At 36.9% G+C, this 17,898-nt stretch overlaps 1 long non-coding RNA gene across 4 annotated transcripts in view; it reads right to left on the bottom strand.

The window, feature by feature from the left end:
• LOC106042330 (uncharacterized) overlaps positions 1-17,898 on the bottom strand; it is a 47,733-nt gene that overhangs the window by 11,954 nt on the left and 17,881 nt on the right. For 3 of the 4 annotated variants that reach the window (XR_010827649.1, XR_010827647.1, XR_007159742.2), the window contains 3 exons: positions 7,046-7,227; positions 5,306-5,737; positions 103-159 (listed from right to left, as the gene is read on the bottom strand). This is a non-coding gene — a long non-coding RNA (uncharacterized lncRNA). The remainder of the gene's footprint in view (positions 1-102; positions 160-5,305; positions 5,738-7,045; positions 7,228-17,898) is intronic. The other variant, XR_010827648.1, reaches the window with a different exon arrangement.

The raw sequence follows: 17,898 nt of genomic DNA, 5'->3' as shown, positions 1-17,898 counted from the left end.
ATCATTAACAGTGAGGCTTACATAAGCCAGGCTTATCCAATATAACCAAAACCCTATCTCAACTCAATACCATATAAAAAAAAATAAAATAAATCAAATTACCAGGCTCAGAAGTAAGCGAAATCCCATATTTCATTTGTTAGAACCATGGAACACAAGCTGAAAGAAAGAAATAATCATGTAAAATAAAAACATAAATGTTTCTCAAGAGGATGAATGCCTACAACTTGCAAAGCTTTTACTTTTGCAAGTAGCACATGTCTGTTTGCCATTAAAATCAGCAGGCTATTATTCATGGCAATATCTGCAGGAGCAGTTACAGCTTCATTTTAAAATACGAAAATTTAGCTCTCAGCAAGCTGCATGGAAAATTACTTTTAAAATACCTCAAAATCTCCAAACATTTTATTTGTAGTGAATTCCATATTCACTGTGGTCATCACAATGGCTCCAAGTTTTCTACTCAGTTAGTAAATGTGAATGTTCCTTCAATCATTAATTGATATTTGACATTTAATAACTGTTTAATTGCATTTAAATTACATTATTATATGAGGCATTTAAGTATTTAACATTAATAGCCTTGCCAATAATTGATTTTTTGAAATTGTTAGCTATCAAGCCCTTCATCAAATGAATCACCCATAGTAAGTAAAGGGAATTAGCCAGCTTCCTCTCACAGCCTCACCCCATCACACAACCCCAAGAAGACAGCTGTAAGGCAACAGTGTGGTTGAAAGAAATCCATTTACCCATTCTGCTGTTGCTTTCAGAAATGAAAACACTAAGGAACGTTTAACCACAGGGGCCTCTCACTTTTCATGGTGACAGCTCTGTGGCCCCTACTGAACTAGACTCTGCAGAGACACAGAAGAAATTTCTAAAGGTTCAGCTACTGTGCTGGACCATTAAGCCTCTGAGGCACCAAGAGGAACACAAAAGGATTGTCAGTGTCAGGTCTGAGACAGAAAAAAAAAGCTTTGAAATATAAGAACGGATAAAAAGAAAAGCCTGTACAGGTAAGTCATCCTTGGTCAGATAAAAATACCAGGAGAATGGATGATAAAACTTCATTTGTAAAGCTGCTGTCTCTGGGAGAAGCCCAACTCATTTATTTTAACTGAAAACCTGACACATTAGTTTGTTGCAACTTCAGGTTTTAAGAGCCCACAATGGCTACAAGCTCAGCAATAAGCATAAGAAGAATCACAGAGAAATAGAAGGGTAAACAAGCTTTCTGCATGCTTCTTTACGCACATTTCACCTACAGTATATCAAAGGGAAGATGACACATTTCACCCAAGTTGCTTATCAAAAAAGGCAAATTTTAATTTGTCCTAAAGGTGCCATAGAGAATATATAGCCAGGAATAAACTCAGTGATGAAGTGATTTGATGTTTATTAGATGTTTAAAGTTGTTCCTGGGGAATATTTGTAATAGAAATGTAGTTTTGAAATGACAAAATGTGACATCTTTATCAAAGGAAAACAGTATATCCAGACAGAACACTATAGATCCTGAATTCAGTTTGACTTCCTCACATCCCTTTCACCCCCATCCCTCCCCATTCCCCCCCCCCCCATTTCCTCAGTTGCAGCCTTATTGTGAAAGACATGAAGTTTTAAAGCTTTTAGTTTTGTGACCTTTTGATTTATCTGGGACAATTGTATATAAATATCCAGAGTTCCACATCCTTGATAAACATCAGTTTTCCCAGTTTGTAGGTTGGCATATTTTGGGCTGTCTCTGCATAGGTAAGATTTATGTTGGAAGCATAAAATGAGAGCAAAGAAAAATGAAAATTATGATGAAAGGCTTTTCCTTAGTTAGCAGAAGTCCTAACTCTAACCAAAATAATTTTAGATAATAATCTTTATAAGATGTAACTGAGATTTGTATGCTTCAGAGACAAGACAAGTCCAATCAAAAGATATAGATTGAAAGTTACTTTGCTTAAAGCATTGCAAATGGAGTTTGGAGGTAATTTAAATGGGATGAAAGGACTTGCTCTACACTGAATGCAGTCTAAGACTAGAAAATGGTGTTCTTAAGGTATGATGTGTTATGAGAACTATTAGCCTGAAGAAAAGCCATTACAACATATGTAATTAAAAGTTGTTCTGATGTTTCTATAAGAGCATGCAACATACACTTTCTCAAAATACAGTCAATACATGTGGAAAGAAGGGAAAAGACAGAACAAGGAAAAATGTTGGACAATGAATCCCCTTTGATATGGAGCAGTAATAGCTCTTGGCTTAATGCTTCTTCACACACACGCAGAGAAGGAGGTGGGTCTGCGAACTAACTTTCTCCATTCTCCCAACCCCTCCTCCTATCTTCTGCTTCATTACCCTTCCCCAAAACCAGGTCTCCAAATCCAAGTCCCATTTATCTACTGAACAGCCCATTGCTATAAGCAAAAACCTCAATATATGTTCCAGGCTCCTGTACCTCTTACTTCCTATTAGAAACCTTGGAAAGCCATGCCCTTTCTTTTACACATCAAGTCATTGCCCACCTAAGGAACATTTTAATTTGTGATGCCCTTGCTCACTTCCTCACCTCTCTTTCTGTTGAGCTGGAACAGAAGTACAGTCTGAGGTGGTTGGTTTTGTTCCTCTAAGTGCTTCAAGGCATAGCAAAGCAATCCAAGCAGCTGAGAACATAGCCAAACACTGAGAAAGGGACCACAGATCGCTCATTGGTGTCAATTGCCTCTGTATCTAGCATGTCAGGGAGATATCTCCCACAACACTATCTCCCAGCAACACTAGCACCTGTAACCTTCCGAACTGTTTCACTTCTAATCAGTTTCACCTTCTGTGAATTCAGCCTCTGATTCAGTTTAGATTTGACTCTGGTGAAAAATATTTAAAGAATATTTTGTCTGGAATATTAAAAGGATGAGGACCGTTTTTTACTTAATGTAACTTTTGAACACTAAGCCACGTGTACAGTCTAAATTAAACAAATTAGTGTTCTTGCACAGATGTGCTAAATGAGTTATATCTGAAATTCACTACTCTTCATTAGTGAATTTATATTTGTTCACTACTAAAGCAAGAATCTCCATGACAGTATTTAATGCACCACTTGTCTAAGTCCAAAGGTTTGTTGCAGGAATGTGATGAAATCACATGATCCATGCATAGAGTAGAATACCATCCAACCACTTCCTTATTTTTGTCTTTCTTGTTTATTCTCTGTTTTCTTTTGTACATATTTGACAAACTTTTTTTTTTTTTCCTCCCTCTCTGGTAAGGTATGTGAGAGGATGCACTAAAACAATAATGCAATGCAGTCTTTTACTAAGTATTTAAAGGCCACAAAATAAAAGCACTTAGCACATATTGAACATTGCAGCTTCAAAATGTTTTTGCAAACTTCATTGATTAATCTTCCAGAAACTCCCTGAATTATCTAAGATGTATCACTCCTGTCTCACTAATGGAAAGGTTGGGTAATCTAGCTAGGAAGAACTGTGAATTGTGACTCTCTTTTCTTTACATAAGTGAAACTTTTCTTTCTGGTACATCCTAGCTAGGTACATTACCAGCTATGTGCACATAGTTGTTCTGAATGAAAATGAACATGTACTGTTGAAGTCTGTTCACTAAAAAGCTATTACCTTTCTAGGAAAGTTCTCTCACTCTCTCTCTTTATTGAATTTGATTGCTCTCAGCTGACCATTATATCTAAGTTTGTAGTTTGTACCAGAAGCAAGCAAAATAAATAAACGAAGAAAAAATTATTAAAAAAATGTGAATTTACTAACAATTACCATTATGTAATAAAGTGTAGTGTCTCTCAAGGTTACTTCCCTTCTGAAATTTTCTATTTTATTGCTAGCTTATTTTCTATTTTGTGCTTTTTTTTCTTAAATTTGCTGCTTAAAGGTTAGTAATGAACAAATTGGTAACATCTTAATGCAACTGTGTTGATGAAAGTTATTAAATAGGTAATTCTCTATGAGTTAAAGGTTTTGTTGGGCCACTTTCAATGGAGTTGTTTGAGTCTGAGACGCAACATCGTGAGCAAAAAATGACTCAAGTTTGCACTTCATTTCCTTTATTCTGGCTGAGACCCTGACAAATATCATTCAGAAATGATATGGTGGCTTGAAAGATACAGATGATTGTATTTGAAAGTAGAAGAATCTCCCTTTTCTTCCATAGCAGATTTCTAATAAAAAATCTGTTACAGCAGTTTGAATGTGTATTGAAACAAGAACACTGGCTTCTAAGAAAACAGCTTCTTTTAACCTATTGTGTGACAGCAGATTCCCATGGGGAAACCACTGAATCTCTTGTGAGTAATTTTCAGTGTATATTTCAGAAAGATGGGCTGTCTAAAACTGAATTTCTGCTTTTGAAAAATGCTATATTTATAATCCTGGTGACTGACAGTTTCTTGTGGCAGAGCAGGCCATGTCCTGCTGCACACAGCTTTTTAACACTGCCTTGGCAAAACACCTAAGCAGTTAAAGACTATCTGTTAGGGTAGATAGTGCTGGGGTTGTTTCCTGCTCAATTGCTTCTTAGTCTGCTTACTTGAGATGGTCATATAGTAGTCATATTAGGTCTTTGTGTCAAACAATATCAATCACATAAAATACTAAATTCAAATGGTTTCCAGTTTCTTCAAAGGCAAAGTCCATAGACAGAGGTTTTCTTCCAGGTCCAGCTGAAGAGATTTAAGACATTATAGAACAGTTACTTCTTACAGTTCCTTTCTTCTGAAGGTTACTGCCTAAATGTTCTGTCAACAGAGATGTTCCTGTGAGTTTTTATCTGATTCAGGTCGTATCAATCAAGTAGGGTCAAAGCTGTTAGCTCTGCTGATATTGCAGAGTAATATCTATTGCACATAGAGTAAGAATGAGCCTATTGTCACAGCTGTGTGAGCAGAAGCCCATAGCAAAGGGTTAGTAGCAATCAGCTGGGAGGTAGTAGTAGCATAAACTGCCACAGACATTCATGAAATATACATCTGTTCATAGTCCAGCAAATTGAGATTTTTGATTGAGATTGAGATCAGATTGAGTTCCAAATCACGGTTTCTGCCATCAATATTTTTTTCAATACTCTACACTCATCTGCATCAAATTAAAGTTGTAGAGAAAATTTCAGTGGCAAAAAGAGAAAGCAACTCCTGTTTGAAAAACATAGCAAGAATGAAATACTGAATGACAAAAAAAAACAAACATCTGCAGTAATATCAGTCTCTCTTGAATAACTTAGCTCCCAACTTGCTAGTACAAACATATGGCATAACAATGTTCTTTTCCATTGTCTTACTCACCTTCATTACTCCTTCCATCATGGTTTCAGTGGACACGAAAATCTCAGGTGTTCCAGGACTAGTCCTGACTCTAACTCACTAAAAAACTCTAATCGAATTTGTATTAATTGATCTAAGCGTAGTAATTTCAGTTCAGAAGGTGCCTATGAAAGTGCCTTTTTATGCCTAAAATATGATGACCCTCCCCTAAGACTATTTACCTCTGTTATTGTCTTATACAGCTTCAGTACTGGCGATCTCTTTGTTTTCCATACGTGGTGATGTAGAGCTTAAGACTATGTCTTGATGGAGAATCCTTTGTCACAAAGTTGTTTCACAGATGTAAAGTGGCCTTAGAGAAGACCCTTGAACAGAATCCTTTCATTGAGGAATAGATTTGTCCAGTCTATGCATTCTCCCAGACAGTTAGAATTTTTCATTAAGGTGGTAATTCTGAAGTTTATGTTGGAGGAGAGAAAGAAAACTAATTAGCATTTGGTAACCATGCTGCTGATGAAACAGAAGTCATGTAAGAAACATAGGTACTTTCCACAGTAGATCTTCTACACATCTACTCTAAATGATAATTTAAGCAGGCAAAACTCCCCTGGCTACACTGCAGAGCATGGAAGTAAACAGTCCAGAGTATGTTCCCCAGGGTGTTCAGCTTGCTAAGGCACAAAACAGCTTCTTTTTGGCTGCTTTGTCCTAGTTTCCTTCACATAGAATGGGGACATGGAAAAAGGGATTGTTTCACAGGGTCAAAGCACAGTCCAGAGGCCCAGGTCAGTGTAAGAGCTGAGAGGTGACATTATGTCTTCCCGCTTGAAACACAGTATTAGTTGCCATTCTTTTCTCTGTTCACAAACAAATTAACAGAGTTCTCCTTCCTTTTCATGCCTTTAGTAACATGGATTAAAAATAAATCTCGTACGATTTCTCTGAACAATAGTAGAGCTTAGAATAAAATGATTTGATTTGTGGGGTCATTACATTTTTTATTTGTGAAACTGTAGTACCTGAATGTGCTGCCATTCAGAAGGACCTGAACAGGGCAGAGCATTGTACAGTGACAAATCTCATGAAGTTCAACAAAGGCAGTGCAGGGTCCTGTAACTAGGGAGGAATAACCCCATGCACCAGTACAGGTTGGAGCTGACCTGCTAGGAAGGAGCCCTGTGGAGAAGGACCTCTGAATCCTGGTGGACAGCAGGCTGACCATGAGTCAGCAATGTGATCTTGTGGCCAAGAAGGCCAACAGTATCCTGGGCTGTATTCGGAAGAGTGTTGCCAGCAGGTCAAGGGAGGTGATCCTCCTCCTCTACTCAGCCTTGGAGAGACCACACCTGGAGTATTGTGTCCAGTTCTGGGCTCCCTAGTACAAGAGGGATGTGGAGCTCCTGGAGTGAGTCCAGTGGAGGGCTACAAAGATGATTAGGGGACTGGAGCATCTTTTATATGAGGAGAGGCTGAGAGAGCTGGGCCTGTTAAACTTGGAGAAGAGACGACTGAGAGCAGATCTTATTAATGTGTATATCTTAAATATCTCAAATATCTTAAGGGAGTGTGTCAAGAGGATGGGGCCAGACTCTTTTAAGTGGTGCACTCTGACAGTACAAGAGGCAATGGGCACAAACTGAAGCACAGGAGGTTCTGGCTGAATATGAGGGGGCACTTCTGTACTGTGAGGGTGACAGAGCACTGGGACAGGTTGTCCTGAGAGGTTGTGAGTCTCCTTCCCTGGAGATATTCAAAACCCACCTGGATGCCATCCTGTGCAACATGCTCTAGGTGATCCTGCTTGGCAGGGGGGTTGGACTAGATGATCTTCACAGGTCCCTTCCAACCTCAGCCATTCAGTGACTCTGTGATTCTGTGGTGTTTACTGTCCAATAGCTGTTAGATTCCCAGTAGCTGTAACTAATTTCTGAAGAATGTTCTCTCTAAGAATAAAGTAAGAGTAAAGTAGTATTATTCCAAATTAACAACTTAACTACTTTCATTTTCCTTTTCAGTCAAGAGACCAGTTCACAACTAAGGTCTCATAACAATGGCAGTTTTAATTACAGTGTTATCCAAGTCAGAAGCTCATTTCAGAAATGGGAATTCTAAATATTTCAATTAAGTCAAAAATCTGTTCTTCAGGGACAGAGAAAAATACATATCTCTGTTAGCCAAAAAAGTATCTCAGCAAAAGAAGGACAGCAATACACCTGTACACCTGTACACTTATACAGGTGTGGTATGAATCTGGATTTCCTTTGCTATTTATATATATCTTCAAGAACAACAAAAGAATCGGTACGTATTTCTTACTGTTGAAAGTCAACTTGGTTGACATACCAAAAACAAGGTTTATAGAGCAAGGAAGAATGAAGCCATGTTTACAGCTGGCACCAGTAAGAATAACATGATGAACTGTAACAAGGAGGCTCTCAAGTAGGCACACATTTACAATTGCATGTTTATTCAGGTTTTCTCTGCATACTCTTTTGAAAAGCTGATATGTCAGCCACTTCAACAGACCCAGAAAAAGCAGTAAAAAAAAACAAACTATGTTCTAGAGGCTGACTCATTACTGCCAAGGTATATAGAATTGCTCAAAATAGCTGTTCTGGGCTAGGTTTGAAGCTTCCAGTCTGAATTCTGTGTTTCCATAGAACTGGCATCCCTGATGTTATCAGTGACTTTAGCTGGTCACTGTTGTTATTATGCCTGGGCTTTCTTTGCTCACTGTGAACTAAGGCAACAAGCTACATTTAGCAACTAAAATTAAAGCTGAAGTAAGCTCATAATGTCATTGATGAAGAGTCACCGAAATATCATTTTAGCAGTAAACATATAAATGAAGCAATGGCAAGGATAAAAAACATTTGTGGAGATAGTATCCTGAAATCTCTAGGGGAAGACAAGGGGGTGGGGGGGGTGTGTGTGGGGGGGAGGGGATTGCAGGCTTTTTACCTGCAAAACTGTATTTTAATTTTTGACCACCTCTAATCAGAATGTGTCTTTGTAAGAATTATTTTTCTTTTACTTTTCATAAGACCTTAACAAGAAAAACACTGTAGAAGGCCTGAAAGAAGACTGCTTTGGGCTCTGCATCAAGGATACTATAATTCACTGTCAGACCGAGAAATATTCACAGAGGAAAAAGATTTTGGAAATCACAACTAACACCAAAAACATGAGAGAGGTTTCCTTGATTATATTTGGACCAGACAAATGAAAGAGGTGTTTCAAGGAGAAATTACATCACACAAGATTTACAGGAAGTGAGGCTAAAGTTTTTTATTGTTATTTTGTTTTGTTTTAAGCTTGTTTAAAATCTGGAATTTGAATTGGCAAGTAAAGAAAGAAAAGTTTGGTGTTACAAAAAAAAAAAAAAGAAAAAAAAGAAAAATCAATCTAACTGTAGAACTAAAAATAACTTTGCTTTGAACATTTTTTCCCATTTTTATTAGAGTTGAAAGCATGCCCATTGATCTAGCAAGAGCAATTTGCTAATAATTAGACCAGCAAGGTGAGACCTAGGATTTTAACCAGGAAAGGAGGGAGGAGGGGATGCTCAAATTTCACAAGTCCGAGTTTAATACAGATGAAAAAGGATTAACTCATAACCTTCCTCACAGCAAAATACATACAATTATGTGACTATGTCAAATTACCATGCAAAGCCACAAGTCTCATTGTTTATTTATTCATGCAGAGTTTCAGATAGGACATTATACCCAGGAATAATATTTCAGGTAACCATAAAATATTTTTACCACTTACTGATAAAAAGTAGGATAATTCTGTTTTTCCCCATCATCTGTAAGTGATTTGTTTTATATTTACCTTTGTCCACAAGGTACAAGTGCTTGTAGTTTGATTACCCTAGAATTGGTAGTTTGCACTATGTAAAGCGGATAGAAAGTCAGAAATATATTATTTTAAATAATAATTACCTTTGACAGTTTTTACACAAACATTTGTGCATTCCAGCTTGATGAGACATTTTTAAAGATATAAAATTATGTGTGAAAGAATGTAGATTTTTATGAATAGTTAAGAAGGTAACTGTTCTTGTCATCATATTTGCTGTGAATGCTTATCAACCAATTCTAAAAAAAATATCAAAGGTATTCATTTTCTCATAAAATATGCATTTTTTTTTATTTTAAAAGAAAGAAAGAAATCAATTTTAGTTTGAAAGGCACATTAAAAATGTAAGCTCAAGAGTATGGGATACATTTCACAGAAGATTGCAACTGCTAACAGTTTTTTTCTCATCTACCAGAAGAAATCAAATGAAACCAGTTCGCCTCTAGGGTTTTAAACATCATTACAATTCATCTTAATAATGAAGTTAAAATTAACTGAAAGAAGACAAAATTAAAAAAAAAAAAAACTTTCCCCCTGCTACCATATGATTTTATTCAAGAAAAAAATTGATAAAAGTAATGTCTGCTGTATATATTTAACATGAATGATGAGATATCAAGAGTGGAGGTGTCATTGGGTTCAGGAAGTAAAAGCTTGTATATAACTTCTACAGATATATTTTCAAAAGCAATAAATATGTGTGCTTTCCAAATAACACAAAGAAGCATACAAAATATAATAACAAAGGTATGAAGGTATGCTATAATTATACTAATAATAACACACACTTCAAAACGTACACCAAGGTATGGTTCCAAGGCAGCCTTTTTATTTATTTATCTGCAGAAGAATGAAAGAAATAGTGCAGAGGTCAGCAAGGGCACCTAATCTATCCAGACCCCCCATAAATGCTTTAATGAGTTTGCTTGCATTCCCTGACCTTGATCTTACGCTGTGCTGAGCACTTTCAATTCCTACCGTATGTGGAAAGCACCTTACAGTATAAAGCTGATTGTCTCCCATCCCCTCAGAGATGAACTAAATGTGCACTAAGCTTACTAGGAATGTTTTATATCACAAATTAAGTCCTTTAGGACAAATAAGGTTGTCACATCCCAGCTATGACAATGGTGTCGACAATAATGGATAGTGCTGTAAAGCTGAACAAAAGGAGAGCACTGGTGGTTTCTACAGCTGTCGGAAAAGATCTCCATTTTACTATCTTTTTACCCTGTCTGACTGTCAATATTAGTAGCACTAAGTCATCGTGCAGCCGTTTTAAACATTCCACATGCTTAAAGAAGAGCTGTGGAAAAAATTATCATATGACTCCAGCTTGATGAAGACAGTAAATGGAAAGGAACCTGACCCTAGGAGGTCAGATTACCCTTTTGCCCTTGATGCTTAGAAGAAATTTTTCAACAACAACAAAAGCAACAAGGTAAAGGAAGGAAGGGAATTTGCCCTCTGACAAGCTTTTGCACTGATTCTTTCAGCGTAAGAGTTGCAAGGTTACAACATGGCTGAGTCAGCCACAGCTAAAATTGAAATTACAAACCCCAGAGAAGGTGCATTACAGCCAAGATAACACCAGGGACAGTCACTGAAACTGGAGTGTTCTTCCTACTCCTCCCCGTCATTCTGCACCGTTACCATGTACTCACAGAAGCAACACATAAACACTGAGTTGAACCCCATTGGAAGAATACGGAAATTTGCAAAGTGTTGCAGTCAGTCAATGGAAACACACTTTTTTATTACCTCCTAATAGAAGGAGGTGGTGACTGACCCTGGAAACTGTCCTTGTTTTTACAGATAGTGGTCAGTTTTTAGTACCCATTAGACTGCTTCACACCTGCCCAAAACTTGACCCTACCCTCTTTCAAAGCTCTTTGAAACACCAGCTCTATTCACCATGCAGGATAAATATGCATGTGTGTAACCCCTTGCTGCATAATTGTTTTTGATGCTAAAAGCTAATGTGTCCAAAAAGCAACCTGACAAAGCTGTGGAGGAGACATCCAGCAAAGACTATAAACAGCATTGGAGCACAGACTGGGAAAAGAACTCACTGAGAGAAGCCCTGCAGAGAAGGACTGGGGGTTCTGGTGGACAAAAATCTTGACATGAGCCAGCAATGAGTGCTTGCAGCCTAGAAGGCCAACTGCATCTTAGGCTGTATCAACAGAGGGGTGGCCAGAAGGTGGAGGGAGGTGACTGTGCCCCTCTGCTCTGCCCTTGTGAGGCCCCACCTGAAGTGCTGTGTCCAGGTCTGGGGCCCCCAGCACAGGAAAGATGAGGAGCTGTTTGAGCAGGTCCAGAGGAGGGCCACAAGACGATCAAGGGGTTGGAGCACCTCTTCTATGAAGAAAGGCTGAGAGAGCTGGGGATGTTCAGCCTGGAGAAGAGAAAGCTCCAGGGAGACCTCATTGCCACCTTTCAGTAATTAAAGGGGGATTATAAGAAAGATCTTTAGTGAGATGATGACAAGACAAGGAGGAATGGTTTTAAACTATAAGAGGGGAGATATAGATTAGATGTTAGGAAGAAATTCTTCACTCAGAGGGTGATGAGGCACTGGAACATGTTGGCCAGAGAAGTTGAGGATGCCCCATCCCTGGAGGTGTTCACAGTCAGGATGGATGTGGCCTTGGCCAACCTTACCTAGTGGGTGGCATCCCTGCCTACATCAGGGGTATTGAAACTAAGTGGTCTTTAAGGTCCCTTCCAACCCAAGTCATTCTGTAACTCTACAATTCTACCATTCTATGATTCTAGGATTCTATGACCATGACACCACTTCTGATTCACAAAGTTTCTAAGTTGAATTTCTGAAGACTAGGAGAATATTCTGGGAACGTATTTCTGCATTTATCCCTTCTGTATATGTCGGTGACAGCTACTCTCAGAGACAGGATACTGTGCTAGATTGACCCTTTGTTTGACTAGGTCCAGTTGCTCTTCTTTTCACCTATCATTTTTTTAGATCAATGAATGTTGCTACTAATAAAAACAGAATTAAATGAAATGAAAGTTTTATTTGCAAACTGTGCCCATAAAAAAAAAAGATTGTTTTGTTTGTCCTCCCTGCTTGTATTTTGTTCATAATATTGTCATGTCTGTTACTAAAATAGTAAGTTTGCCATAGCATCAAGGTTTGTTGTAGTAATACTTTTGTCTAACACCTACAAGGGACCTCAGTCTGGATTCTTCATCTGAAAACTATTATAATAGAAACAAAATGTACAACTGCATGGTGCTTTTCTTAGAGCTCAAATAGGTGGATATATAGTTTTTCTCTTTTAAATCCTCTACAATTGGAAATAAAATTCCGAAAAATACAGATCGCAGGTTTAGTCAGTTTCCCTCCTGAGAAGGTGGGCAAGCTGTTCTGGCTCTCTTTGAAACATCTTCTGTCCTTTCAAATTTTCTACTTGCACACTGTGCTTTTAAGACCTTTGTGCTTTGTTTCACAGAGTGAATGCATGGAAATCCATGAAGTGCCCAAGCACACAAAAAGCTGCTACAGTTCAAAAAATCTTAATCTGCCTTTTTTAATTAAAATATACCTTTTCTTAGCATTGTGAACTTTCAAAAGTAAACTGGAACTGTTTTGTTCTAATTGGCTTTTTCAAAATCCTGTATTTTTATAGTCACATTGCCTACGGCAAAACATTACCTTGAAGATGTAAGGAGGCTTAGCAGAGAAGATATTGACTGAGCTGTTATCCAGAAGAGTAGATCTCAGTGGAATGCAAGTTTGCACTTTGATGGATCTAACATAATGAGTGGATATTTCCCTACAGCCCGAGTACTCATTTGCAGTAAATACCCAGTATACTGGTGAGGTCTTTACAACTCTTTGGCAATATTGCTAGAGCTTTGGGATCTCTATTAGTAGACGAAAGGACATGCCTGGAACACATAGTTGGTCATACTTTTGCTAAAGTAAAAAATGACTCCCTGTGTCTGCTAATCCTTGCAAATTTAATCACCATGATTCTGTCACAATTTTGTTTATTAACTTCATACATACATTTTAAGTACTCTGAAAGAAATAAAAGTGGTAACACCCTACAACAGAATGTAACCTTCATTATTTCAAACAAAAAGAGCTCTTACTCATTTCATTCACCTTTTCCCAGGCAGCTGTGCATGACAAACAAGATGACAACAGTGAGTAAACCTCTTACATGATAACTAATTTATGGAGTTTCTGAAAATGTTATAAGAATAATTAATTACATAAATAAAACTAATGAGAAATGATGCCACTCTGTGCATTTCAGTGACCTGTAGTGCTGTGCTAAATCCAGTGACAGAGCCTGCACAGTGGTGTTATAGCAATCAGCTCTTCTGGTACCAACAGATGTTTCATTTGTGTGGCAAAGTGACACAAACCTGATAGGAAAACCATATGCAGCATCATTTCTCTGCAACATATACAGTTCAATAAATAAATTAGAATGAAATTGAGTAATCAGCTAAACAATGTTTTGACTTTAGTGGGGTCTGTTTTCACTTCCAGGCTCCTAGAAGCGGGGAAGATGCTGACAGAGGAAGAGAGCCATTCTCATATCATTATGGAAGCCTGAACTCAGTATGACCCAATATTATTTCACAATATCTAGTTACTGCTAGACTTTTAAGCTCAGCAGAGCAGGGCATTCCTGTTTGACTGGTATCTGGCTCAGCAAGACAGCGGTTCTGACATGAGCAGGTAATTGCTACCATAATATAAATATCTAATAAAAAATAACACAAAATAGTCTAGCTTAGATTGTTTTGCATACTGTCACTATAAAGTGACTGGTGTTCTCTCTTCACTTTGCTAGCAAAAAATCTGCTAATGCATGACAATAGTTAAAGACCTGTTGAATGAACACTGATTATTCAGTGGAAATTGACTTCACGTATTAACTAATCCAAAGAAAATATAAACTCTGTTTTGCAGAAACAAAGAAACAAACAAAAAACACACAAAAAACCCACCATGATCTCAGGGGTTATGCATTATAACATTAGCTATAGAGCAGTTCACCATCTTCCAAAAAACAGAAGCACTAAACAGTGGCAGAAATAATTTGAATTGTTCTGTTTCAGACTAGAAAAGGGTTTGTGCACCTGAAAGTCTGTATTTTTTTCTAATATTGCTTTCTTCAATAAAAGACTTTTTTTCTCTGTCAGCCTTGTCTGTCTTATATAATTTCATGATAATTACTAACATAACAATTCATCTGGATTTTCATCTACTTTACCAGTGCAAAATGTCAGGTCCATTACTACACAGTAAGTAAGACAAGGAAGGCAAACAAAGGTAGCAAGAATGGGTCCCCATCCATGTATTATTTGGAGTCATAAAGATAATGTGAATAGATATGTACACATTCAGGTACATGTATAGAAAAATACATGTGAATGAACTCCCCAGATCCTGGATCCTATGGACACAGATGGGGAAACAGAAGTCTTAATGGCCTTTGGGACTAAATGATTGCATCCAGACAAGTATGAGAGATTTTAATGCCGAGGTTTTTCACCATTCAGTGAAACATTCCTACTATTACAAACTACCAGCAACTATGAAAAACCTTCAGTACACAATGTAATGATTAGTCATGCAGAGGGAGTTATCTTTATTTTCTATTCTCAGAGAGTAGAGCTGACATTGAAATCAACACCTCTGTCTTCAGTTGTTTAATCCCATGATTTACATTTAGAAAATATAATAATATATCAGTATTAGGGAGGAGTAATAATGGTGTTTAGTTTGCTTTAGTTTGATACACACAAATGATTTCTGCACGTGCACAAAAGTCTAATGTGCTTTTGATTTCTCATTCATCAGTAGGAATTTTAGAGCTTTTCATCACACCATTGGTTTCAATCTCAGCAGAAACACAAAAATAGCTTATCTGCCTTTAAAATCTGAGGTCTTTGCAAGGGGAACACTACTTACTATGAACTTGTATTAAGTGAAAATTTAGGGATTTCTTCCTTGAATAAATTAAAGCATGTTATTAGCAGGTAAATGAGAGGAAATATTCAAGTATACAAAGTGGGACGAAAGTACTGTAAGTTCCTCCTCAATCTACTCTTAGATTTTGAAAAAGAAGAGAAAAAGTGTATACATGTATCTAAAAATATTAATATGAGTATGATCTGGAAAGCATGAATTTGAGTAATAATCATATTGTTCTGTCTCCGGGTAATTTATGCCTTTCAAGTAATGTTCTGAAAGAAATGAGCAAAGTTACTTTCAGCAAATACTTATTTTAGTGGCTAAACTGAAACAGTAGTTTGTGAGATAATTGGGTTATTCTTCCTACAGGGAAATAAGTACTTATTGCTTTATGTGCTTTACATAGTTGAAAATCAATAATGTAACTTCAAGTGTGGGAGTTATTTACTGACTTAGATTCAAATAACCTTTTAAGTCTTTTTCTTTTTTTTTTTTTTTCCTAGTTCACAATTTACTTAACAACCCATTTAAAGGGACCAGATTTTTGAAAAAAATAAACTTGTATGTACATATGTTTTGGATATCTGCATAAACTACTTCATACTCTGAACAAAATTTGTGTGTATACTATTAATATTTGTGTGTATACTATTTTCATTGACCTAAGCATGTTTTTTTAAGCATATTTGTTATGTATGATTATTCCATTTAACACACATTTTAGAGTTGCATTTATTTTTTTTTGCTGTAGCTGTAGTTTCCAATTATCAAAAGGAATAAAAAGGAATAAATGGCCATGTTTTATTTAGTAGAAAATGAGATTTTTAAGATTTTGATTTTATACTGATTTTCAAATTGCATCAGGTTGAAACAGATATGTAGGCATATTCTTAAACTTCCACATTAATTGTCATCTACAGGAGGAATGCACATGAATGGTATATTCCTGAATGAAAGCTGAAGCATTATTATTCTCTCTTTTTGCTTTGTTTTAAGCTTAGAGCAATAAAGTCAGTTCAATACCTGAAGCCACTCTTCACAGCTCATTGTTCTGAAAATAAGTACCACAAATAATGAGTATACTCTATTTAGAATTTTAGGCTGAAGAGGAGGGGTTTGCTTTGCTACAGTTCTGTTAGATTATATCCTCAGGTATGTTGTTGAAAGTTAAATAATGCATTGAGAGATGGAGAGTACTAAATAATGCAGATTTGCAGGGTATGAGGTTTTTTTAAGGTAAGCAAGAGAACATTCTTTGAACAGAAAATTGCAATGGAATGGAAAATATATTCTTGTGCTAGAGAAATTTTCATTTTAATTTTAGGCATTAAAAACAATTCATTAAGTTCCAAATTAGCTGCAATACATATATTCTAGACCACAAATTCAGGCATTATTCAGGTATCATGCATTAGATATCAAAATGTGAACAAACACAGGAAAATATAATATGTTCCTTTATGCTACACTCATATTAAAAAGCATTTATGGGATAATTTACCTTCTTTACAATTTCATCAGGTAACACCAGATTCCTTAAAGATACCTTGTTTAAAATATTTACATTTCTCTGTACTTCCTAGCCCAAATTCATATGTCTGATAAAACACAAAATCTTGAATATTTACTCCAGGTTACAAACCCAATAATTATTTATATATTGTTTATTTCCAAATAAACAAACAAAAAGAATCAATGGGGTACCTAAAATAATATGGACAGTGTTTTGGTTTTTTCTTTTCCTTTTTTTTTTTTGTATATGTGTTTTATCATTATTATTATTATTTATTCATTTAGAGACATAGGAACTAGTAGTACAAGCACTCTGAATCGTTGTTATACAATTTCTTTTACAGATCTAGGAACTTACCAGGATTAATTCTCTAGCCCTCAGAGAAGAGACTAGAGACCCCAATTCTATCTTCAGCCTGTGTGTGTCCTGGCTAGCTCATGTCTGCCGAACAAGTGTGCTCCGAAGGCTCCCTAGGATCCTGTTGATTTCAGTCTTTAGAGTGGGGGACCTATAAGAGGACACCATGGCTGAGAGACAATGAACAGCACTCACCAAGCTTGTGTCCTGATAGGCTGTAAGCATGCTTTTCTAGGACTGCACTAAAGGATCAAGACTGCTGAGCAAACCTGGTTCAATTTGAACATGACAAAATAAAATACAAAGTATGAGACATTAGCCAGCATTGCAGACAGAATCTCAAGGAAGTCAATTCTCTTTTACTAAGCAGCATCCAAAAGAGGAATTCTGATTTTATACAGTTTTTCACAAAACTATAGTACTTTTTAACACAGATGGGATTAGAATCCATGAGTTAGAGCTCAAACCTGCAGGGGACTCAGACTTCCTTTGCTAACGTCCAGACTACTAAATTAAGCAGGGCCAGGGTCTCACAAGTACTGACTCACGTTAATTCACAATGTTTAACTCTCAGCATACTCCACAGAAGAGTTTTGATATTTTTCAGCTTTTATCATGTTATCAGACAGTTCCTGGGTGGAGTCTGGGGATTAGGTCATGCCAGGGATTGTTCTTAAAAGGCCTTTACAACACAGCCACAAGGTTTTGAAGAGGAGATATTGATTTTTTTTATTATTTTTATTATTTATTATTATTTTTATTTAAAGGTGAGAGCAATGCTTTGCCACCTGGTTGTTCCAGGACCAAACGATGGTCCCTGGTCTCCAGTCTTCAGCCTTTGACTCTATTGCACCCATATAGTGACTGCCTCCAGTTGTCTCTGCAGACCATATCCAGGATCCTGCAGCACTCTGCTCA

The sequence above is a fragment of the Anser cygnoides genome, chromosome Z (genome assembly GCF_040182565.1).
Source record: "Anser cygnoides isolate HZ-2024a breed goose chromosome Z, Taihu_goose_T2T_genome, whole genome shotgun sequence".
Classification (NCBI taxonomy): Eukaryota; Metazoa; Chordata; class Aves; order Anseriformes; family Anatidae; genus Anser; species Anser cygnoides.
The sequence above is the reverse complement of the archived record's forward strand: the minus strand, read 5'-3'. Positions and strand labels throughout refer to the sequence as shown.